This window comes from Cygnus olor, chromosome 4 (genome assembly GCF_009769625.2).
Source record: "Cygnus olor isolate bCygOlo1 chromosome 4, bCygOlo1.pri.v2, whole genome shotgun sequence".
Lineage (NCBI taxonomy): Eukaryota > Metazoa > Chordata > Aves > Anseriformes > Anatidae > Cygnus > Cygnus olor.
In genome coordinates, this window is record NC_049172.1 from 37,202,572 (window position 1) to 37,228,329 (window position 25,758).

Below are 25,758 nucleotides of genomic sequence, written 5' to 3' on the forward strand. Positions count from 1 at the left end.
TGTCTTTATATTTTTTTTTTTGGGGGGGTGGGGGGAGTGGGGCCGGGGGGTGCGTGTTTTGGGGCGCGGGGCTCCGCTCCCCGCCGCCGGGGGAGGCCGGCAGCCGGCGCCCCGGGCGAGAGCAGGCTGCGCTGAGCCGCTTCCTAAAGTTTGCTCGGGTTTTAAGGAGCTCGGCGAGCGGCGGGGGGGGGGTGGGGGGGGTGGCAGGGGGCGGGGGCTGAGCCTCACGGAGCGGAGCCGCGAGTAGGAAGCGGAGTTTCCCACTCCCAGCCCGCTCCCATGATGAATAATCAAAGGCGGCGCGGGGGGAGCCGCGACCCGCTGCCAGGGCCGGCCTTATTTATAGCAGGTCGCGGCCGGCAGCCGGCGGCACGGCTCGGCACGGCTCCGGGGGGGCAGCGCCCGGGTGTCCCGGAGCCCCCCCCCCCGTCCTCTCCCGGGCAGGGGGCAGCCGCGGCCGCGCCGTCTGCAGGGCGCACAATGGGCGGCGGAGCCCGGCGGGGAGGAGGAGGAGGAGGCGGAGGAGGAGAGGAGAGGAGGCGTGTGGTTTACAAGCCCCGCACGTCCCTCCCTCGCTCCCTCCCCTGCCGCGCGGGGGGGTCCCGCAGGGCGGCAGCTGCCGCCGGCCCCCGCGGGGGGAACCGTGACGGAGCGGCGGGGGGCGGCCTCCCCATCCCACTTCCATCCCGTCCCCTTTCCGTCCCGTCCCGTCCCATCCCCGTCCCGTCCCTCCGCGTCCCCTTCACCCCCGGCCCGCTGCCGGCCGCTTTGTCCGCCCCGGGCGGGGAGGTGGGGACGGGGCCGGCCGGCGGCAGACAAAAGCTGGGCGCCGTGCGCGTGTGTCTGTGCGTGGGTGCGCCCCTCATCCCCCCCCAGCATCCCGCCCCGCCGCCCGGGAGCCGCCCGGGGGGGAGCCTGGCCAGCAGGAAGCGGAGCAGCCTCCCTGACATCTCGCCGCCTTCCTGGCGGCTCCTCCGCCTCCTCTGGGCTCTCCCGGCCCCCCCCCGGGGAAGAGCCGGGCGGCCCCGAGCGAGCCGAGCGAGTCGCTGCTCCCCCCTTCCCCTCCGGGGGCCGGGGGGGGGATGCGCAAGGTGCGAAAGTTGGGGAAGCAAAGCGGGCGGAGGAGGGCAGGCGGCCCCGGCTGCCGCCGCGAGGGACCTGCGGCGCGGTGGGGGAAGCCCGGCTGCAGGGGAGGGCACGCAAGCGGCGGGGCTGGAGCTGTGGCTGTGTCTGAGCTGGCAGCCCGCACGCCATTTATCTCTGCTTGGTGTGCACGGCGCTCTGAGCTTAAAGAGAAACCCCGGCACTTTATCGGAGAGGACCCTTTCCCACCAACCGCTGGGTTTTTAAGAGCATTTGCAAGAAGCGTTGTAGCAAAAATTGGAAGTATAATCTGCTTCGTTTCACCTGTAGAGTGTCGATTACGATTTCTGTCTTAACACCTGAGAACATGAGGGTACCTTCGTAGGCACGTGGAAGTTGTACTTAAAACCTGGGAAACTGCTCCTTTCAAAGCAACTGGAAGGTATTCTCCTTGAGACTTTTATGGTACAAAGAAAGTTCTTCACTTCTGGCAATCACAAGTTTGCTAAGTTTCACAGTTTAAATGCATCGTGATTTCCATTTACCGAAACAGTTCAACTTTATATAATACTTCATTCCGGCTTGAGAAAACACAAAACAACACGTTGGGGTTTTCTCCCTTTCTCTATTCTCTGGTGACCTCCAGCTGAGAGGTTCACAGTGACACAATCCTACGGGTCTGCTAGCGCGTTACTCCTCGCACAAAACCATCGTTAAATCCTTCCCTCCCATTATTAAAGTGCACATTCTGGAGCTGAGGCAGTCAGTTAGGACTCAACGACGACAAACGCAGTGAGAAACACCGTCTGCAATGCTTTTTCATCAGGAGGGCAAGGCAAATCCAAGGAAAGTATTACTGGAGTGTGTGCGTGCCCCCCTCCAAACTCAGAGACAGGGGGCCGGGCAGCGAGGTGCCCGGCAGACCCTCCCAGAAGGTGGGTAAAAGGCATATGTAGAAGGCGATCGTCGTTGAAAGACGCGCTCTGATTTTCTTCATTGGACGGAGTAGGAACTCTCTGGCGCGTACAATGCTCCTTGTCACCACCCCCACGGGGTGCACCCTCGCTCCCTGAGTTCATGAAAGGGATTATGCATTTTCCACTGTTTAGGACTCTGTGTCAACTGACAGGCAGTTATCAATGGGAGCCTTTTTTTGAAAAGGCACGTAGGAGCATAGGCTCGCCTGTATTTTGTAAAGTGCTGATCTACGCTGAATTTGTGTCTTGATACAGACTGAGCTTTCACTGGCTGAATTTTGGAGTATCTCAATTTATAGCTATTTTAGCCTATCCTATTTGAGGAGAACAGTGGGTTTCAACACTAGTTTGCTTCCATGCAGGCATCGATTGCGATGTGCACAAAAATTAAAATTCTTTATAAATAGCAGGGAGAACATTTTTTTTTTTCCCCAGTCCAACCTGGCAAAAGCCAAAGTTGTTTTCCGTGCTTTTGAGTTGGATTATTAGAATGCTGTACCAGCTAGGCTTTTGAAAGAAGTATGGGGAAAATTTGCAGGCCATCCAAAACTCTGCTGCTCATCTTCGGACTGGTTCCAGGAAACATCAGCGCATTATTTCAGTGCTTTGGTTCTTTGTGAGCTAATCTGCCTTCTCAGTTCCTGCTTTAAGTGCAAGAGTTTTCTGGCTCTGCATCCCTGGTATTGTGTGAGCATGGTTCAGAGGTGATATATGTGTGTCTGTATAATATAAATAATAAATATTTAGTGTATAATAGTGGATATAATATATATATTGCCAAGTGAAGTCGCCTCTCTGTCTTATCCCTGACGCTGCTCTTCTTATTGGGTGTTCTTGTCATTTTTTTGCCCAGTGAAACGCTGCTTCTGTAATTACCACATTGACCTTCCGATGCACGTTGATTTGCATCTGAGCTCTACTGTAACATAAAAAGGGTCTGGAGCTACTTTTTCCTATTTTAAAAGCTCTTAAACTCTTTTCTGATTTAGCATCGTTATGGGCTTGATAGCCACTGTCAAACCGACCATTCCTAACCCTAAAAGCAGCCTTTAGGAAACTGAGTTTTAAACACCATAAAATGTTATTTAGATCATAGAAATTAGTGACGGAAGTCAAATGACCTATTAGATCATCTTTTCTGTTCCCCTGCCAAGGCATAACTATGCCAATTCGGAATTAGTTTAGAGTTAGAGAAAACACGGCTGGCAAACACAGTATTTTCCAATACTGCTTTTTACCCATCCTGGGCTAACGCGCTGCCTCGTGGAAGTCAATGGTCACGTTGCTCTTCTACCTGAGGGAAGGGAGATGGGCAGGCCGGTCCCTTCAGCCTGCTTTGCCTCGGGACAGAATGGCACGCTCAGAACTACAGAAATCTGGCTGTGTCTCCTCCCCGTTGGCGGATACTGCAGCACAGGGAAGTAGTTTCCCCCTTCCTTTCTCCTTTTTCTTGTAAAAGGTATCCCCAGTGGAATGCATAACTTCTTGGTTTCTCTCAGTGACTCATGGCTAATTTTATTCAAGATATCGAATGTTGAATAACGCCGTTGGTCTTGCGAGCGGTTTTTTAAACCTTACACCTGCTGTACTGATGGTGCACCTTGCTGTAGTTATCATGTGCCTTCATACACCTGAGCGCAGCTCTTGTGCTCTTCCTCAGGCGGTGTCGTGGTGTGACTCGCTCTGCACGCTCAGGAGTTTATCGGTTACGTGGTAGGAAAGGTCTATTTCTCTAGGATTGCAAAGATGAAAAGGAAAAATCGTATTTTGGCTAATTCTTATTTTCCAGAAGAGGTCAAATGCTGCAGTCCTTACTGATGCCTGATGACTAAATAGGCTGAAACATCTCTTCGTTTGTAAGCTATGTCTGATCTTGTTCGCGCTGGGGTAAAGTCAATAGTTAATGCAAAACTGGGATGATACCAGAATTAAATCCCAGGCCAACAACACTTCTTATTTTTCATACGCCTCATGGAAGGAGTCATCGTGCAACCCTTTTTATTTTGCTCTTCCTCTAAGGGTGGATCTTTCTTATTCCACAGCCTCTCCCATTTTTCTTCTCCTTTTCATATCAACTCATGCTTGATTCTCCCGTGCGATTGCTGTCCTCTAGGACAAGGAGTTCTTGCGTTGACCTCCTTTTGCAGCTCGTCAGCACAATAGATTCCAGCTTAGCAAATGGAAAGGAATGGAGAGACTCTTCGCTTCAAGCACTACTAGTCCCTCATGACCTTCGTGTGCTCCGACTGAAAGTGTCTCTCTAAAAGATAGTGGGCTGGGTCATTACGAGCCGTAGCTGGAGCAGGAAAAGTTGTGTTTTGACATACTGTAGCCAGCCATGGTGAAATCCACGCTTCAGCCTGACAAACAGCACGTGTTAGAAGTCCCGGAGTGAAGTTTTAGGCATTGTGAAGTTCAGGAAGAATGACTCTAGCTGGAACGTGTCCAAAACTCATTCTGCTAACGCAGAGCCAAAAATATTAACACGTGATTGTGTTGGGACAATTGGTAGCATTTAGGTTAACCTAAATTTGTGGTAACTTGACCTAAAGCTTAAGGTTTCACAAGTGGCTTAAGCTGGTGTAAATCTGAGCTGCCGCCACCGAGGAAGTCTCATCTTTCATGCTCTTGTCAGTGGCCGTGTTTTCTTGCCGCCTCCCTTTGCCAGTGCTAGCCTTTGCTCGTGTCGCTCCGCTGTCAGCTGGCTCGACCTACCGAGTGGGTAGGGAGGACGGAAACGTTTTTTTTTCCTTTTCTTCTGGGTTACTGTTCAGCTGGGTCAGAGCCATGGTTTGTTTGACTGTCCCTCCCATGGGCAGCACAGTCTTACAACACCTTAATCCTGTTGTGAAACTTCGCCCTTATACCAGGACAGACGTATCGGATGTGTTAGCTGAAACATGCTTACCTGCTAGCATACGTTTTTTTAACCAGGCTAAGTAACGCCGGGGTAGGTGGACGTGATTGTTCTGTCCCTTAATTCAGGCACTGGCACGGGAAAGACTGCGAGAAGCAGCAAAAGTCAGAGTTCATTTTTCCTTAAACACTCGCGTGTACATGCCATTTGCTTGCATGTTACTCCAGTACGTATAATTCATGGGAGAGATGTGCTTGGATTAGCAGGGGTTTAAGGACAGGTCTGACAGCCAGGAACTGCTGACTGGAATCCTTCAAGTACACTGTTTTCTGCATTGAAATGTGAAGTACAGTCTCAGGCTGAAGTTTTGAACCTGCAATCAGTTTTCTAGTCAGGGATCTCGCAGGCTGTTCAGATAAGCAACATACTTGTATGTGCAGTGGGAATTGGGGAGGCTTAGCTATCTGAAGTATTTATTTTCCTAGTTTGTCTAAGATGGTGAATCATAAAATCATATAATTTTGATCACTCTTTTGCTTCCCCCTCACGTGCTTCAGTTCCACAATGTTTGTAGTCTGCTGTTGTTTGCTTTTTGAATGCTGGAAACCCACTTTCACAGGGGGTAAGAGAAAATGTCTTTTTAAACTCGCAGTGGCTAATGAGATAGCAGCGGCTGATTTTTTTCTTTTGCCTACAGGAAGGGGCTGAGCTGCTTTCTTTCGAGGCTTCCCTCTTTCACATCGATTTTGTTTGCCACCACATACAGTGTAATTGGTAAGAAGATATGAATACTTTATTGTTTAGTTGACCTGAGGGAAGAGACAAGTCCACCCGTAGTCTCCGTGCATTTTCTGTAGATGTCTGTAACTGTGCAGGCTGTTGGCAGCGGAGATGATCGGTTGCTGTTTGCTTGTCAGTTTTGCACAACCATAGCATGCATGGAGCACAAAAGAGGGTTGAAGTTATGACTTTCAGAATAAGTAAGCTAATAAACAGAAAGACCAACAGTTCCCACGTTTTCTTTCCCATATTTTTTTTTTACCAGGGCCGTTTTCTATAAGGTGTTCATGTTGGGCTCTGTTCTGTAAGGTCCTCGGTGCTCAGCGATTGAAGCTTGGTGGAGTTGATTTCTGCCCCACTGGTTGCAGGTGGGGCTGCTGGGTTCTGCCTCGTGCCCTCCTCCTCCCTTCTTCACACTAGGGGCTCCTCCCTGCATTGCTTTAACTTTGTGCTGTGCAGGGGGTTGAATAAGGCAATTACAGCTTCATTTTCCTCAGGCCAGGGGATTCGGACAAGCAGCCATAAATACCTCAGCGCAGGGGTACCTTTCCTGCTCTGTCTTCATGCTGCTTCTGAAAAATCTCCAGCCTGTACAGAGAGCCCTGGGATGCTGCATGCCTAGGTAAGGAACAGAGAATTGGTCCCCGGCTTGACTCTGGCCCTGGGCCTTATCACAACAAGCAGCCAACGTGCCCATGTAGCTGTATTTGTACAGACCAGTACACGTGCATGTAGACTGGCTTTTATACCGTGCTCTAAATGACAGAGTGAAGGATTTGTGCTGTAAGGATTTGTGAGGTTGGAGGGAGACCAGTGATCAGTGCTGGTGGTGGAAGGGGATGTACTGGAATGATAAGTTTAAGATCCACAGATATGTATCCATTTTCAATATTTTCAGCTTCCTTTTTGCTTTGGCTCATATCTAATCCACGGTGATATTATGGCACTTGTTCATTGGGTTTAATTGAAGGGAGGAAGGGAGTTGGTTATGGCAGATGAGAGAGTGGAAGAGTTATGAAAAGTATTGGAGTTTTTTTTTTTTAATCATTTAAGACATTTCCTTAAGGAGGATAGAGCAGCACTTAGCCAAGAGAGAAATCGTAGCATTTCCTATCACTTCTGATTATGCAGAATATTGTGGTTACAGATGCTCTAGTATTTGAGGAAAATGACTTTAAACTATATCTTAGCTGGCAGTAGTTGTCTTTGGACTGCTAAAAAGATTGTTACATTTCAGATGTGATTTTTGCTGTCGTTCGTTTCGGTCCCAGAAGCTGGTGGCTGTTGTTCTGATTGCTCTGGGTTGCGTTCCAGAGCATAAGTGAGGCAGCACAGGGAAAACTGCTGCAAACGTTGAACAACCAATTTTTAATGATGTTTTTGGCAAACATTATCCTTATTTGTTCAACATAGCTTTGGTTCTCATTGAAGCAGGTAGCCTTGAAGACTTTAGCGAACTCATACTTTTGCTGTAGGCTTCTGTGACTGAATGGCAGCCATCCTGAGCTCCAAATGGGCTGGAGTGCTCTGGCGTGTAATCCTTCACTGGATGTGAAGTAATGGTTCAAAATCATCTGTGGATCCTTGCATTACAGCGAATTTCTGGGCTGAGCTTGTGATCTTTGCATTCCAGTGAAAGTGGAGATGCCATGCAGAGGTTACAGTGCTATCTGTTTTCATTCTTTGATGGCATAAGTAACTTTTAGCCTACAAACTTGTTAGCATGAGATTATTTAAGGTCTGGATTGCTGCAGTTTTGAAAATTACCCTCAGAAAAACTGACTTTATGTTTTTTCACTTGGAGGAGTTGTCTTGGGCTTACTTTCTCTAACACGTTTTAATGTGTATTCTACATAATGCAAAACAGGAAGAAAAATCCATTTATTTTCTCTCCTTCTTTTCATTTCTTAAACATTTTCTACCTTGATATTTACACCAGGGTTCGCTGCCCTTCTCAGTAACACTTCTGTTGTGAGAAATGCCGGCAGTGGGTACTGACAATGGAGACTTGTGAGTGTGGAGTAGCAAAACCAAAACTGATTTTGAGGAGCGAAGTTACAAGCTTCCCCTCACCAGTTACTGTGGTGAAGTGCGTGACAGCCTTACCGCCGGAGAGGGCTCTAAGAAGCTGGAACAGGCCCTCTCTCTCCAAAGTTGCTATGGATATTTGAACACATGAAATACACTGTTTTGTTCCTTCATTTGGGGTCCAAATACCGGCTATCTTGAGAAAGTGATTCCTCGGGGATGGCGAATCTGTCTCGTATTGCCTTTTTGCTGTGAAATTCTGTGCTGCTTAAAGCCGGTGGTGAGGCTGCGTGTATTACCTGTTGAAAACCTGGTGGTTGTGTGCGGCTGTGGTTATTCTGGGAGTGAAAGGCTTCAGCAGCATCTGGCAGGGTGCTTGCAGAAGGTTTTTGGGGGTGCTGGTGCCTGCAAAGGTGGGGTGGTGACCTGGAGCCTTGAGGGGGCTGAGGGGAACGGCCTGTCTCCGAAGCAGGCGTCCATGCGCTGGCCACGGCACTTGCATCGGGTAGGTCGTCCCTCTTCTTCCTGTGAGGAAAAAAGTAGTGTTTGTATTTCATTTCCTGGTTTTCTTCTGTAAAACTGACCAACTTTGCTGTTGGTTACCTTTGCAGTGTGATACAGGCTGCTCAGATGCACTTATGCTCATTTGAGTTCCACATAGAATAATAAACAGGGTAAAATAATTATGAAGGGCCTGCGTAGATGGTATTGCCATTCGCAGGATGTGGTGTCTTGACATACTTAGGGGATTAAGATGATATTTAGGTGAGCTGGCAAGTCCAAGGTAGAGCATCTCGTCTCGTGCATAGTTTATCTGCCTTCTGTCAGAGTCCAGTTCTGGACAATATGACAAAGGTTTTTATTCAAGTGCTCCAGGAGAAAAAAATCACAGAGCAACTTCTGTAGCTTTCTCATATGAAAATTAGTAAAGATAACATAAATTATAATTCTCTGAATGGATTTTTTCATGAAACTTTAGTCTGAATGCTGATTGGAAGAGGTTATTTGGTTTTACAGTAAGTTAGGGATGGGTGATTCGAGGTGTGCTTCTGTTCATTCCCCCCCCCTTTCTTGGATGTTTTATTTCAGAATTAACTCGCTCATCAGAACCCAACCCGTTAGCACAGCAGGTAGACAACAGCATTAGGGATAGTGGTATTTCTGACGCAGTGTGTTTCAAATGTTGGGTTTCACCAGTAGTTACTTGAGAAGACATTGCTTCTGGTTTCAAAACTGTTTCCTCCCCAGATCTGTGACGTGTGTTGTGGATGGTGATCTCATAATGAGCATACGTCATAACGCCACGTAAGGAGTTAACTTGCGCTGGCTCGCTTGCTCAGAAAGGTCGTGGCAGGAGTGAGTTGTGCTGGGCAGCTCAAGTAACGGTAGGATATGTCAGAAATTCCACCAAAGTACTTCACCTCAGAATTCCCCCCCCTGCTTTTGGAATGCTTTTAATTTATTTTTTTTTTTTTTTAAGGTAAGAGAAGCTCTTCTGAGCTCTTCATTTACAAACTTAGATGTTTGTAAAGGCAGGAAGATGGCCAATAAGTAAAAACAGGGATTGTCATATGGATGGGCCTCTGTAGAGGAAAGTAGCATAAACAAACTTGATTGAAAAAATCCATATTATTTCAGAGATGCATTTTTAAAAAATATACAGTTCTTACATGTTTTAAGACTCAAGATTTAAGCTGAAAATCAAATGTCTTTCCTGTTGTGAAGGTAGGAAACTAAATGCTTGCAGCTGTTTAAAAATATAATCAGTTTTATTAGAGCTGTATCAGTTTGATATCAAATATGATTTTTTTCTTAGACAAGATCCATATACACTTAATATCCTAATACACAAGGACAGAAATCTTGCAATAATTTAGGCAGGATCTTCTTGCTTTTGGTTTAATTGTGGTTGTTTTTTTGTGTGTGAGTGTATTTTAGCAGAGCTGCCTGTTTCTGCTTAAAAAGGTGTAACATCCAGTATAGTTGTCTTACAGTTGTCCTAGCAGAGATGGATTAGTAGCCTGAGTGCAGATGAGCAAGTCAAAAATATACAGTGCTGCAGTTTATCACAGAGCTCTGCAGCTCTCTGGATACTAATGCAGCCGTTGTGCTCACAGGTGGATCATGGTGAGGCTGTCTTTCGTAAAGGCCATATTGTGCTTTCAAAAACAAACAAAAAAAATGTGTGTGTGTATATATCCTGTATGTATATATATCCATCCTGTTCTTAGTTGCTTATATCGTATTTTCAAAGCCAGTTTCGCTTAGTTAGAAACTTGTGGAGAAATTTGCCTAAAAAGGATTTACATTCTTAATCTGAGGATGAAATTAGGGAAAAATACACTGATCGCTCTGCTTTTTTTTCTTGGAAGTTCTTGAAGCCATTGCAATGAGGAACTTCAGTGCATTTGAATTACACATCGAGATCTGCCATTCGTGGTCTCTCTAGCAGCAGTGGGAATGGGGAGGATAGGGAAATTAAGTGCTTTATTACCTGTGGAAAACAGTGCACTTCCCACGTGCTTAGTCGTGTCTTGCTGCCGTGTGCTGAAGGTTTCATCCTCACTGAGCACGGTCTGCATCCCTGTAGCCTGCTATGCTGACAGGAGCACGTTGATGGGGACATGTGGCATGTCTCTGCTCCCGTGTTCCCAGGACTGCTGTCCTGTTCATCGTAGGACAGCAGTCGTGGGAGTGGTAGGTACAAAAGTTTGCCCCCGCTGTGCTGCCACGTGCTTCCCATTTGCAAGGAGAAGCAGGAAGGAGCTGCACCAGAAATGCAGAGACCCGAGGAAGTGGGTCTTAAATCCGCGAGGGCATTACAGTGCGTTGTGCTACATGATTTTCTGCACTGTAGTTAAATTAGGTGGTGACGGATGTTTTGGTTTTGCTCTGATCTGAGGAATTTGGAACAGTTTCCAGTGGCACGGATAACGAATTTGTATGACAAAGTTACTCAGCAGATGTAAACCTGCAGACAGCAGGGTTGCTTTTCGTAGTTACCTGTTGTGTATGTCTTGGAGGCTGCCAACAGACTGCAGCAGTTCACGTGAAAGGTATTGCCCAAGTAACTTCTTACACGTTAGTAACAAACAGATGTGTGTATTTTAAGTCCTTTATGTCCAAATCCTATTTGCACACTTCTAAAGTTGGTTAAGTGGTGTGGTATTTTTTTTTCTCCTGATGGATTCACTTTGTCATGGTAAAACAAGCTACATTTCAATATATATATATTTTTTTCTCCCTAGATGTATCCATTCATTGCTAATGTAAACCAGTTTCCAAACTTGATTGCCGTGGGAGGTAGGAGGCAATGCATGTTTCTCAAACCAGTGGAACAAGTGGAAAGTATTTCAGGTAGTTCACAGTGGTTCAGAGGCTGGCTGTGTTCCTGTTTTCTGGTGGATCTGGAGAGAAATGCTGAGGAGTGCACCGCAGGCCTTATTTTACTGAACGGCTATGAGAGATTTCCTTTCCCTTGGGTGGTAGTGCCTCTTGTTTTTGGAAGGGAGAGGATGAGCTTCTGTCCCTGAGGTCAGACAACGCTACCAAGCAGCAAGGGTTTTCAGGAAGATTTACAGATTTGACAGGGCAATAAGCCATAGACATAATCGTATCCTGTCGTTGGCTGAGCTATCCTGTCTGTGCCATGGTGTGTGAAGCAGGTGGTTAGCACTTCGTGTCATCGGGGTGGTTAATTTAGATGCATACTGTTAAACAGGTGAGCTTGAAAATTAATACCATGTTTCATCAGACCTACTTGGACCTGCACAACTTGGGCCATTACCATCTCAGGCAAAGCAACTGAAATTTTTCCATAAGAATGCCTTAAAAGCTCTTTAGAGAGTGCTTTGTAATAGGATTTGTATGATCCAAAAAGGTGCCTTTTCCAGCTTTAGAGAAAACTTTATTAGCATTTGGATAGATGACAAAAATAAGTTCTGTATGCAGTACTTGAATGTTTCAGCCATAATACTGAGCTGACAACTTTACTTAATTACTGAACTACATAATGGTGAAACTTCAGTAAGGGACCTTATGTCACAGAGCTACCTTTCCTCATCCCAGAGGGTGCCAGAATGTGCTGAAGATACATATTAGGCTTTGTATGTCAATGTGTTACCTGTACAGGAAGTATCTGTACTCAGATTAGGTAAATTTGATTTGCTTTCATCACAAGAATTTGAGTTTGGCCTTGAGGTAAAAACAAAGAAAGCTGCAGATGCTTAGTGGTGCAAGAGAACAGGAGAATACATTGAGTTTCCTACCTAGGATGTAGGATGCACCGTCCCACCAGTGAGACCCATTTCTTTCCCCCAGAGAGAACAGAGGGTCTCATGTATTTTGGTAATAGTAAGTAATAGTATACTTGTTTTCCTCTCGTTATTGACAGCAGTGTTTTTATGTATTGCTTCTGTTCCTTTTGTTGTTCTGTAAATATCGATATAAATCAATCTCTTATTCTTCGTGGTGTTGTGAAGGGATTGTTTGTATAATGGGGTATTAAAAGGGCCATTTAACTTCATTTAGCTCATCTCTGAGAGACAGAGCTTGTGAGGAGAGAGTAAAAGATATCCATGGAGATGTTCAGTCCAGAGAAGATTACAGGAGTGCAAGCATGGTGGTAATATTTGGAACAAATTTTGGGGGATGTCTTAGGAAGTTACTACTAACAGGCCCAGTCCAATACTTGCATAGAGAACTATGCTAGTTCTTGTAATAAATTGATTTTTTTTGGCAAGCTTAAAAAAAAAAAGTTAATTGCTTATATTTGAGTGTTTATAAAGATGATTTTATTTGTAACAGTTTTTCCTGATCTGATGTCAACAAGTGCTGGCTCTGCGTTCCCAAACTCCCTATCTGTAGCTTTTATTTTAGAATTTAGAAATCTAGAGCTGTCATTTCTATCGTATAGCCTGCACACTTCTGGGATCGTGTGACACTGAGTGGCAGTTAAGAAAAGCAATTTGAGTAAGGGAAATTTCTGAAAATTATCTGCATCTTTGCTGGGAAACCCCCTGCTCCCTCTCTGAGTGCTAAGGATCCACAAATTGTACGCTTTTCAGAACTCCTGACACAGGCATTAAAAGCTGCATGGCAAATGTAAGATGATATTGCAAGTTTGGGAAAGATTGGATTCAAATAATTGTTGAGGTGTGTGGACTGAGCTCTGACTGAAAGAAAGAGGATAAAGGCTTTAGGAATGCAAACTAGAGCACCGCTTTTGGCTCCTGTGGCAGAGACCTGTGGCTGTCCTGCAAGGGGAGACCCAAATCTTCACGGTTGTCAGTGTTCGTGTGTGAATTTTATGTCTGGGTGGTGGAAAAGCCCAAAAAAAAAAAAAAAAAACACCACATAAATACTGCATTTCTAATTCCTCACAGTGAATCTGTACGTACATTTCATAAATGTGTGTGTATTTATGTGCAGCCGCTATCTGACGGGTTTCATTGGGCTCAGATGATGTCCACTGATGGTTCAATTTTTATTAAGAAAACATATTTTCACAAGTGCTTTATAATAATAAATGTCACATTGCTCAAAGGCTATCGTTCTTTGTAGCAGAGGATGTTGTATTTGTTTTTTAAGTATCAGAGAAGAGACGTACAGCTAGTCTCTACAGTGTGGTAGCCTCAAACTAAAATTGCTCATAAGACAGTATAATTCATATAGAGAGAACCTTGCAGTGACTAATGGGTTTATTTATGGTAAATGTGTGTTTTGACAACTGGGACCATATTTTTAATTTCCATTTGTAAGGTGGAAGTTTGAAGAATTGGAGGGCCCTGTCACTTCAAGAAAATTATGTGATTGGAAAAAGTCTTCATTTCCTCCAAAATCATTTTTCTGCAGAGGCCTTTCATCCTGGCACGACTAAGTTAGTTTAATTCTTCCGAAGGTGGTGGTGGAACAAAAAAGAACAACAACAACAAAAAAACACAGCACAGCTCTCACTGTTTATGCAACATGTTTTTTCTGGCTGCTTCAGTTCAGTATCCCCTATTACCACCGCATGGGTTTGTCTCAATAATGGCTCAATTGCATATGGCAGATGAAATTTCAGAACTAGGCCGTATTTTAAATATTTTTAGCAATGGCTTTCTTCTCTCTGGCTGCGAGGTGGACCACTGCTTTTGTGAATACTGGGCTGCGATTGAGACATCTTATTGAGCAGGATGTGTGGGAAGGGAGGAATGGCAATCTCTTTCCAGTGGTGGTTCCTGAAGCTTTTTTCACTCGGTGCGATGTTAGAAGTATATTCTGAACCATGCAGCTATGAAGGCCATGGGATTTCTTTAAGACAACCCAAAAATGTAAATCGTGAATTTTTTGAGCAAATAGCCACTGACTTTGGAGGGCTAATTCAGCAAGGTGTGTCATGGACTGGAGACCATAATGGGGAAAAAAACAGGAGGCTTTCTTGTTTGACTGTCTTTTCTCAAGGTAATGGACATTTTCAGTGAGCTCTCTGGGAGAGGACATCTCTCTGGAAGAGGATTCAGACTTGACTACTTAGTAGAGGTGACAGAGCCCTCTTCCATAAAGTGATTTGATCCTATAATGGTTGATGAACCTGAGCCAGAACACCTGAGGGGATTTTTTTTTTCCAGCCAACTTTAGTATGGATTCCAGAGAGTTTGTCATTCATTGCATAATTCAGCTCCGTCTTGCTGTGAGGGCGAGTCCAAAGAGGCTGCTCTGTCAGAACTGGTGCTGAAGGGCTCGAGGAGTTGTTTAAGGGCCCCCGTTTGTGGGTGAGTTTTGGCCCAGCTCATTTCTGCAGAGCTGCCTGCTGATCTCGGTCACCTCGGGCATCCTTGGGCACAGCAGTGCCAGCTGTGTGGTTTTGGGGCAGTAACACCTGTTTGTGTTAGTTAGCGAGTGATTAAGCGCTGGGAAAAAGAGCATTTATCTGCCATACTAGCACATACTAGTTCAGTACATTGGTATGAGTGAGTACTTTAGGTGCCTTGAAGAATTAACCAAAACAGCTACGAAAACTGAAAATTAAAAGTCTATTCTTAAAATATTGCTGCTATGATCCAGGCTCAGGGAAATCTGACCCGGAGTTACTGGTCTGGAATTAAAACTCTTGCAAGGTGCAAGACTGTAATGGATAATACTTGGAGCCCGTTCCCACAAGTTAAAAAATATATATATATCCTTGGGATCGCTACTGTGAGCAGGGGGAAGCCTTGGCAAGAAGCCCTGGGCTCGTGTGCCATGCTCTGCCCAGGCTGCGGGGGCTCGGGCAGCGGGAGGTGGGAGGTGTGTGCTGCCCGTGCTACCCCTTGCTTGCTGTGCTGTCGGCAGCCCTGAGCGAGAGATGGGCTTTACGTAAAAGGAAGTCCCTTTAATTTGAAGGGACGTTTTATATTAACTCTTTTTTGTTCTCTAGCTTGGGTATTTATTTAGCTTTTACCCGCTGGTAGAAATCCAGTCAGTCGAGAGAGAGAGCGCAAACTTCTCTGAAAGCTAAAGGAAACAGAAAATAGCTGAGAGGTCGTCCTGGCTGCCGTCCAGCCTGTGGGAGTCCTGTGAAGCTACCGGTAACACGCGGGGTTGTGTAACCACCAGCACTGATGGCCGCCAGGCAGATCTGTTTCGCTTCGGCCCGGGCCCCTTTCCTTTGTACCCACGCAGTTGTGTCACGGGAGCTGCAGGAGGGAGCCCGGCTGCATCCAGGGGCGCTGCTGGCAGGGCTCAGGACGGTCCTGCTGGGACTGAGCCTTGACGTGCCTTCCAGCTCTGCTGTCACGTCAATAGTGTGATGGTTTTGTGCGAATTGCCTTGCTTTTGTCTGCTTCTGTAGGGCCTAAGATGGTTTGTAACGCGTAACTTTTCGAACTTGGGATTAGTGATTGGAATTAGTCTTTATTATTGTTATTTCATAAAATAACGTGCTGTTGGTGACCATCAAGCTGAGAGCTGTTCCAGATGTTTAAATGTGATTTGTAAAATCACAGCAATGGCCAAAGTACTAATTCTTTCTGGGGCTAAAACGCTGGTACAAAATGCATGTCCCTTTTGTATTCCACCTTTGATATTCTGATTTTATTTTTTTCACTCCATAATTTTCCGGGTTGGCTTCTTTCAGTGGGCAGCACTTCGTGCAGTGAGAGAGCTTCAACAACAGCTGTAAACCAAACAACATAATGTAGTATTTGTGTGTTTGTTTTTTTATGTTTTGGCACAGACTGACCTGTGACAAAGGCTTGCAGATTCCCTGTGTGCTGTAGCCTTTGGCCGCTTCTGTATGCACGTTAACTGACCACGCTGTACTATGCCCTGTTCACTCAGCCTCTGCTCCAGAAAGTAGACTGACAGAAGCAGTGAGCGAAGAATTCTCATCTAAGACAGAGGAAGGGATTATGCTGGTAATAGTAGCAATTACTCTGTGTCTTTTTCCGAAGAACTGCTGCCATACTTAGTAAAATAGATTAGCCCAGATAAAGGAAGAATCTGCCTTCTTTTTCTACAGTCACAAACGATCCTGTTCCTTGCAAGCTGAAGGAGGAGACAAGGAGGCTAAAATTGAGTCATATCTGTTGATCACTACAGAGCTGTCTGAAGGGTTTCTTTCCTATTTCCAGTAGCATCGTCCCTGTCACGGTGAAGAAGCAGTCCCGGCAGCATCGCTGCCCCTCGCATGTGCTTTCTGTCTGGATTTTCATGCAGTGCACCTACTTAAAATGTCTTGTCTTACTGCTCTAATTCCTTCTGAAATAAGACTGAGATGTGGAGTATCGTACCCTAACGCTGCTTTTCCTCAGGTCCATACAGCACTCTTCCTCCCCCAGTTTTTGAGGTCATGCTGTTGTCGCTCTTTTGCATTCCAAAGGGATAGTTCAGAACTGACCAGAATAAACTGATGGATAGGGATTATTATTTCTTATGTCAACTGCAGTTACTCCTTTGTGAGTTGTCATGTTTATGCTCATCTGCAAAGGGCTTCATTTCTACTTCTCTGCACAGGCCCTTGTTTGACGTGTGTGTGTGGGGGGGGTGGTTGGAGTTTGGTTTTTGTTTTTTATCCCACCCCTCAAATGAGGGTGGATAAAAATCAGAAACCTGAAGCATCCAGTTCTTAATAACTCAGATTTGTGAAGTCAGTTAATACATTAAAAAATAAATAAAAATAACACGATTTAGATGTGTAAATAAGAGGGCTTATGTGTAAACTTACTGTCACCTGTTAAAATGATTCGAGCATAAAAAAGCAGCTAAATGCTATATTTGTACTGAAATCTTAAAGGAAATCAAATCAGCAAAGGCTAACATTTAGGAAGAAATCTGGAACAAAGTTGTTTTAAAATACCTAAGCAAGAAAATAGGAACCTTCTGGGCTGATATGGTGTCTTTGAGCTTACTCTGTTCAGTTAGTGCCTTTAAGCCTGAAAACTGATTCTTGGGAGAGCAGGAGGAGACTTCTGCTTCCCATCTGTGTATAGGAATAGGGCAAAATACAAGGCATCTACTAATTTTAAATTTCTTTAAATACAGAGAAAAGCCAGTTGATAAACTTCTCTTCTTACATAACAGGTACACTGAAGGTATTTTTTTAAAATTAATTTAAAAAAGAAAAGGTGGCTTGCTGTGCTTTAATAGAATTTCACTTTGTAGCAATCACCAGCAGAAAGTTCAAGAGAGAGAGGAACTGTCTTGCAAGTACTATAGCCTTTGTACAGCTGCATAGTCCTTCCATGTTTCCAGAAAATGTATCATACTTAATACAAAGGACATATGGGGTTGTCAAGTTACATGTTTTAATAGTTACCAACCAGTTGGTATTGACCGTTCCCTAGAAAAATAATTATATATTAAAAAAAAAAAAGCCAAAAGACTGATTTATTCCGTTCAGGGTTTCCTGCCTGGTAATTTCAATCCTGATTAAAATCAGCAATTTAAATCACCTTGATTTATATCAGGCATTCTGTCTTCAAACTAAGTGGGAACAGGATGGGGCTTTAAAGCCTCTACCATTTAGTGCTGCACTTATTCCATCCTCCTATCTTGAGTCATTTACCCTGCCTATATAATATCTATACGTGCTTCCTTTGCTGTGCTCATCAGTTCAGATATCTACCTTTAAATTTTTTTTTGGTGAATCTTATATCAGAATAAGGAGTTTAACAGTATAATTCAGATTGTAATGAAGCACAAAGATGTAATTTATGCAGATGTAAATATTTTGTGTCGCAAGGAAACTTATTTCTGTATAGTTTATTTCTTTTAAGTTTTTACTGTTTTCAGTTCTGTTCTTTTAATTTTTACTGGGCTAAAATTCAGGGAGACCTTGCTGAGATTATTTTTTTCCTAACTAAGGACATCAAGATCTGGCCCCCACTGTCCCGTTTCCCTCAGCATGAAATCATAGGAGCAAATGGTGCTTTTCATACTCCGTCCTCCAGATCAGATAGGCTTTGTCCATGCTCAGATGCCAGGTGGTGAAGGTGTGCATAGCAGTCTTTAGAGCAAACAGACTTAATGAATGCTCTGTTCTGCTAACCAGGGTAAATTGATTAGTTTTATTTAGCTAAGTTAGCTGTGTTTTGTGAGCTATCATAATGAAAAAAAATTACTTGCCAGCTGCAAGTTCAGAATCATTTGTTGTTTTACATATCAAAAACATGTAAGAAAGATAAAATGGTGAAGTAAAATACAGCAGTTGAAATGTGAATTGTGAAGTGGTGGTCTGCTGTTTTAGTAGGTGTTAGAGTGCAAACTTGCTTTGGTGGAGGATTCTGGAAAGCACTTCTTTTTTTTTCTTCCTGCTGAATAACTACTGTGCAGACATCGTGGCAAAAATATATATATTTGTGTTTAAATTCAAAAATAATGCCCCAGATTTCATTCCACAATGTTCAGTTTAGAGTTAATTAGCAGGTGGGTTTGAGGGTTGTGAAATGCTGGTATCTTCTCCAGAGTCTTGGTTTCAGTGCCAAGACTGTTAAGGGCATGAAAACTAGCCATTTAAAGAGGAAAAAAATCAAATGTAATCAGGAAAGGTTAAAGTACTAGTAGAGGTGAGTTCGAGCTTCCAAGTTGCATTGTTCAGCTGCAGTTCGGTATCTGTTAGCCTGTTTCATTGAAATACATCTTTTTTTCCTTGTGTCTTCATTATTATCGTCTCTATTCAGCTGTGTATTACAATAAAACTATCAGTACAGATCGAGATATTTTTTGTTCACCAGTAAGTGTAAAATCTGCGTTGGATTTGCTGGAAACTTTTTGCTGATAGCTGTCTATCCTTAGATGGACATGGGTGGGAAATATGAGTGTGTTTGGAAGTAAAACTCCTTGTGGAAATGCATATATGTGGGGATTAAAAGAAAGAAGATATTTGGCGGATATCTTGCTTTTCTGATGGTATAGTTCTTGCTGCACTAGAAAGCAGAGGGGCAGTGGTGAGGTTTTAACCTTTCCTAGAAAGTTCTTGTACAGGGGGTCTGTGACTATGTTTGGGAAGCACCTTGCACACCTGGGATGCAACATTGATCAGAGTGAATAAGAAGCATGGTTTGTTGTGGTTTTAATTAATGAGATTTTCACTGTGCTGCAAGGAGGTGTGCAGAGGCAACAACAAAACATAAAATTTGAGGTTGCAGTTAAAAGAACTGACTGAAATGATCAGATAGTTTAAAGGTTATGTAATAATATATAGCACGATATGCAGTTTTGCCAAAAATGCTAATGTAAATCTATGTTTATCTAATGAAAATGTAATTGGTACTGTTGCCAGTTCAGCACTCAGTAGAGATCATCTAGCAAATGCTATTTTCTATGGACAGAACCAACCTTTGTATTTTGGGAGTAATTTCAGGGTGGTTTGCACAATGTAATGTCATGGACCATATTGGAAAGTGCTTAGCTGGAGGTTGCTGGAATGCCAGGCCCACTTTTAATTTGTAAATGCATACATGAGAACATTTTTTTTTCTCTTTTGCTCTTTGGAGTTAGATATTAAGTGTAAAACAATAAAATATCTTTGCATATGTTTCCCCTGGCCCCCAGAATCTATGGTTAGGAAAAAATTAGCAAATCTCAGTGACCAACCTTTCCTTTCTGACCATGGAAAAAGATTAAAATCTAGTAGACTAAATATAGAATTTCTAAAATGGGACTGTGGGAAAAATGGGAAAATGATGACATGCAACAGATTAATGTAGAAACGTGTGTGGCCTGGTCTCCTTTTCCTGGTTACATTTGTAATGTAGCCAGATCCAGACCTTTTCTTTGCAGGCTCGCATTGCATCAATATTCTACATAAAATGAAGTCTAGAAAAATGAGTTGCCATTGGATTTTTTTTGTAGGAATAAAAATGTGTGTGTAATGGAGTAGCATAAGAAATGATCTGCCAAGCATCACGGTTGTTAAGAAATACCTGTAGGTTTTATTTCTGTATTTAATGACATCTGGAACACTTGCAGTCCTCCTGTGACCCAAATCCAACTGGTATTCACAGTTGGTTCAAAAGATCTTGCCTTTCTATGAAGTCTGGACCAGATCTTTTCTACCTCAGTTGTGGTGGAGTAAATCTATGCTCTAGCTATCTAATATTAATTACTTTATTTAGATGCTGTAACTGAAAGAGACAGTAATAGAAAAAAATTTCAAACTCCCCCACCCCCAGTGAAAAATTACTTCCATATTTGCTAGAAAACACTTCAACTTCAGTTAAACGTAGAGTTTTCTCTCGGCACTGGTAGGCATGATAACTCCCAGCTAATCTGGTCTGAGGGCCTGATCCAGCAAAGACCTGGAGCAGGTTTTGTGGGCCAGCAGAAGGTGTTCCAGGCAGAGATTAGATTCGGTACTCTCACCTCTGCAGGATTAGAGTTTAACATGAGAAGTGTTAATGAGGAATATGAAAATTCACTACGAGGGCAATCTATTAAGGAAGCAGAAGGAGAGGAGGAAAGCAATGGCTCCTGCGACTGTGGTATCTAACCGTTCATTAAATCAGGGTGGAAAGAGAAATTAAACAAGTAGACTTAGTTATGAACATTTAGGGTCATAGCCTTACAAACTGTGGCTCACTAAGAAAGAATAAAACACGGTATATTTCTAGAGGAGTTTGAAGTAGTACTGATTTACAGAGAATGCTTTGTTGGTTTCTTCAGAGCTAGTAGCTTGTTGCGTAAGTCTTCACCTTCGGTAAAAGCTGGGCTTTTCCAGGGGAGGTGTCTGTGGCAACCTGTAATTTAATACCTCTCATTACTCATTAGCAAAGGCATCCAGGTTCACATTGTAGGTGTTTCCCTTTAGACAGGCTTCACTTCAAAAGACACGGTTGATTGTGATTTGTGGCTTTCTTTAGAACTAATATTAGTTTACTTGTTGACATACAGGAATGGTCACTGCTGAGAATTTTTGATTGTGAAATAGTCTGCTTTCATCGGTCAGATCTGTTAATTGTTCTATCTTAGAAAAGGAAGCATTTTTATTAATCCTTCTCACGTATATTCTTTAGGATTGGTCTGATGTCTGCCGTAGGGAGATAGGGAAGGAATGCTGTGGCTTGCCTTTCAGGAAGGTGAAGATCTGTTAGGGGATTTCTTTTGTTTATTTCTGAGGAAAGACTGAGCGTTGATTTAAAGTTACGTGGGGGTTGGAGGCTCACCAGACTGTGTACAAGTACCAGATGTCCAAAACAGTAGGTTAATGAATACACTTTTTATACTGCAGTCGGCAAAACCATCCTTCATACACATCTGAGAAAGAAGTAGTAAAGGGGATTTAATTCCTCTAAGTCCTTATCTATCAGTCATACTGCAAAAGAAGCCTTCTTAGGACAGGTCTCATTGAAGTAGGTAAGTTTCTTGGTCTCAGCAGGAGGCCAGCAGTGTGAGAAGCACATGCTTATGGTGAAATGAACTAGGAAAGTGTTGGTGGGATTAGTCCCAGCTGCTGCAAAGCACTGGTTCTGCATGCTGCATCAAGCTGGCAAGCCCACACACCCCTGGACTCGTGAGGTTTTGATATATACAGAAATCTACAGGGTAAGAGGTTAAACTTAGTCCTATTGTTTAATTTAAAAAACAAAGTCCCTCAGACTAAGGTTGATGTTGGGTTGATGTAAAGCCTAGCAGACCAGTGCGGTTATGAGCACAGGATGTTGCATCTGTATGGAAATGAATCTGAATAAATTAAGCCTGGGAGGCTAATAAATAAATACCAGAACAAAAATGCAGTTAGGTACTCATTAACACGTGCATTGACAATGAGGCTGGAGATGGCTAACTGACATGTCCAGTTGAACGTGATTGTTCAGTTGAACATCTGACTTGATGTTTATGAGCATGGTGGCTTGTTAATACAGAACCAGTCACTGTATGCAAGTACTAAATGTGCAGATACATCCGTATCTGGTATTTTTCTTGCCTGAAAGCACCTCATTTGGCAAAGCAGGTGCCGAGTACCATCCCTCCTCTTCAGCATGCTGCCAGCTACAACAGTGGCCTGCAGCTGCCTTGAACTGCCTGCTGAAGATGCCCATGCTGACGGAGGAGCAACGTGGTAGATGAGGAAGTGCACGATGTATAGGTGTGGGTCTCTTTGGTCACTGATGGTGTTTCTCTGGTGTTTCCCCCCATTTTTGAGTATGATTCACATTTCTGTTTTTTTTCTTTTTCTCCTGCTTACTGCGTTCATCATATAAAGGCTAGGAAGCCAAAATACATAAATAGCTATAAATATTATATGTATGTATATATGTGAAGCCACATAGATGAGAGGTTATATAAAATTTTCAGAGCAATGTGTCCCCCCAGTTTGGCTGGTGGGATGTTGCTCTTGTGAAGGCTAGAGGCTCCTTGAGCGGTTTCCTCATGGGTTTAAAGTCTTTGGCTGTTAGCTGCGAGAGTAAGAGGGAGGGTGAAAACAGGCCAAATGCCTCAGAAGAGTACAAGAGGAGCAGTTTTGCTGTCGGGCGTTTGTTTTTCTGCCCTGGTGTTTTTGCGCTGGGTCGCCGCTGCCAGGCCACCAGACTTTCTTCTCCATCTGGCCTTTCCCGCTGGCTCCTCGCCAGCGAGCCGCAGCGTGAAACCGTTAGCGAGGACGGCGTCTCTGGTGTGCACGCATGAGATCCCAGCCAAAGCAGCGCCTGTGGCGGTCCCCCTGCCCTCCCCTCCCCCTGTGCCACACATTACAAGGATTGGGATCCTCAGGATCCTCGTGGCAGCTACAGGCATGAGCGAGCCCTAGGGAATGAGAGCCCCATTGCCACGCAGAGGCCCCGTGTCTGACGGCGGGCGAGGAGGAGGGAGGCAGGCCTTCCCAGCTGCTGCTCCTGCCAGGCCACGGCAGGGGCACGGGGCGCCGGGATGGCAGGGTTGGTGCAGAGGTAGGCTTGGGACCTTTCCTGGCCTGTTCCCCGTGCGACTTCTTGCTCCGGGCCAGTTGTATGCAGTGCTGGCAGAGGTCCTGGCTGGTGGCAGCGTGTGTCTATCCCGCTGCCTCCTGGCCTGTCCCCAAGCACAGGCCTGTAAGTATGGAGATGTGCTGCCTGCCTGGCGCTTAGGCACTGCCTTTTGCCTCGTGGTATCCTTGGTTTTCAGACTCTGCTAGAACTTGCTAGACGAGATGTCTGCTGACCACATCAAGCTTCAGTGAAGCATGCTGGTGTGGTCCTTGGCTCACTGGCCATTCCTCAACTCCTCATAGGGAGAACACTTGGGTAGTTATGAATGGAACAGTTTATTCTTTCAAGCTATTAAAAAGATCATTAACTCTGATTTTTTTTCCTGTTTTCTGACTGTAGATTCTTGACTGTGACCAGAGCTTACATTTCATTGCAAATTTGTAATAATTAGAAAAATTCTTGCATAATAAAAATTGGAGCATGAAGAAAAGGGAACCTAATCCTTATATTTAGCTGAACTGTTGCTGTGGTTTACTGGATTATTCTTTTAGTTTTTGCAATGGCTATGGATACCTATTAATTTGCTGACCGTTTCATTAACAATGGCAGGTGGGTTCTGTCAGACGAATTCAACTTCTTTGTCTTCCTTCTGGACAGCGTGCCTGTTGTGTATTCTGCACAGGGATATTTATCTCAGATTAGCATTGACGGATAGAGCCGGCGTGCTTCTGTGAGAGAGAGAATTGGTTTTCAGGCTCTAGCCTATTGGTTATGCATCCCCGTATGAATTAATAGGGCTTTAGCAAGATTAAAAACAGGAAGCGGCGCCTCGCTTCTAATACCTCTTCAGAGGTCAGATGTCATACATGCAGGAACTCCAAAAGACACGAATCTGTGGCTCGTACAAGAGTGAAAATCTGTTACTTGCCTTGATCCTTCCCATGGAAGGGAGGAAAAGGAATTTGGCTCATAAGCTTGAGGGGCTGGGGTCAAATCTTCTTTGAAGAAGTTCTGAAGTAAAGCATGTTTGATGCTCTGCCTAACTACTGTTTTTTAAGCTAATGCGGTGTTCCTGATAGTACTGACATGCAAGTGTAGTAGTAGAGGAAAATACTCAGTAAGACATGAAGGGGATATAGATGAGGAATCTGTCTGAGACACCATACCTCTGTATCTGTAAAGTAAAAAACAGTTTGAGGACAAGTTCTACCTCTTGGTCTTGGAAGAATCGGCCAGCTTCCATTTCAGGTGGCTGGACCTGCTTAATTCTTCGTTGGGAGACATCCAAGAAAAGCCATGGTGCTGGAGGAAGAGTTGTTCGCAGTGCTGTAGGTGGCACCCTTCCCTTTGAGATAGTGCTGAACCAGTGCCAGAAGGAAGGGGTAGGGGGCACTGCCGATAGCAGCCCTGGCCCAGAGGCTCTGCTGGTGCAAGTCCGCCGAGGTGCCTGCTTTACGCCAGTGGAAAAGTCTGTCCCGCTGTCTGAAGAGTGCGGGGTGAAAGCGAGGCTCTGGCTACTTGTCGTCAGCAGAGACCGCACGGCCCATGCTCTGTGGGCTCTGCTCTGTAGGCTCAGCCTCCTGGCAGGCCAGATCTGCTGCCCCTTCCAAAGCGACCCCGTGGTTGGCATGGGCAGCATTGGCTCTCATGCTCGGCCGCAGGATGGCCGCCCTTCTGGGTGGGTAGAGGGTGCATGCTGGTGCAGCCTTCCTTTCGTGCTTGGGAAGGGAGGCACAGCTCCACAGAAGTGTAGAGATGCTATTGCATGCCTCAGTTACAGCATTTGGTTTGGATCACGTGTTAAAAAGGTGCTGGTGAGATCTCAGTGTTGCTTCTCCTTAAGTTTGCCATGACTGCTGGAGGTAACACCAGTATCCAGGGGCATGCTTGGACTGCACTGGGGCTGAGGGTCCTCAGACCTCTTTGTGTTCTTGTAAGTACAGACCAAAAAAGACTGGCTTTTTATTTACCTTGTGGCTCGGGCGCTGAGAGTTAGGAGCCGGGGGCCCAAGCACACAGTCGCGTTACTGTGTGCCGGCCGACCCATGGCAACAGCCTATGGCGGGCGCACGTAGGGCTGTGAATGGAGCATTCAGGTCCCGACGCTGACACTGCGGCCTAAAGCATCCAGCTAAAAATATGGCTCTAAAATGGGCGGTCAGCTGACGTTTCTGTTTACTAGTGTGGTTTGGACACCGGTGGATGAAACTTTCTAATAAATTACTGCATCTTTTTGTCTGTCTGTCTCTGATTTGTAGTAATTTACTAACCCGAGAGTCATTGCATGCCAACTGAACTGGGGCTTTGACATTTTGACCGATTTGTGTGAAGGTGCTTGGAGGAGCAGGAAGGATTGGGACACGGAGCATCAAGCACAAGGCAAACCTTCTCTCATTTATTACAGTTGTGACCTGGTCCTCCAGGAATAAACTCTGCCAGAAGGTATTGCATTCATATCCAGCATGGGATGAGGGGCCAGGACACGTGCTGCCTGACATTTGCCATGGTTCAAAGTAGGTGCTGCTGGCATTTGCCATTGCCACATTGCAGTCTGTAACGTGGCAGTCCTCTCAGTTCCCTACGAGGCAGGGCAGTAATGTCCCCCTTCTGCAGGTGCAAACTGAGTCTCATTTTCCTCTGACCTCCTATGCCGGGGCAAAGTGCTTGA

The 25,758-nt window shown here is 44.8% G+C and overlaps 1 protein-coding gene across 5 annotated transcripts in view; it reads left to right on the top strand.

Moving 5' to 3' along the window:
* Positions 1–25,758, top strand: part of MAML3 (mastermind like transcriptional coactivator 3) — a 222,218-nt gene that overhangs the window by 1,181 nt on the left and 195,279 nt on the right. Inside the window, exon 1 of one of the 5 annotated variants that reach the window (XM_040556117.1) lies at positions 5,422–5,691. The exons of 2 other annotated variants lie outside the window; for them this stretch is intronic. The gene's annotated coding sequence lies outside the window, so the exon portion shown is untranslated. Of the gene's footprint in view, positions 1–5,421; positions 5,692–6,225; positions 6,320–8,798; positions 9,111–25,758 lie in introns of those variants that run through there. 2 more of the 5 variants (XM_040556114.1, XM_040556116.1) reach the window with 2 other exon arrangements.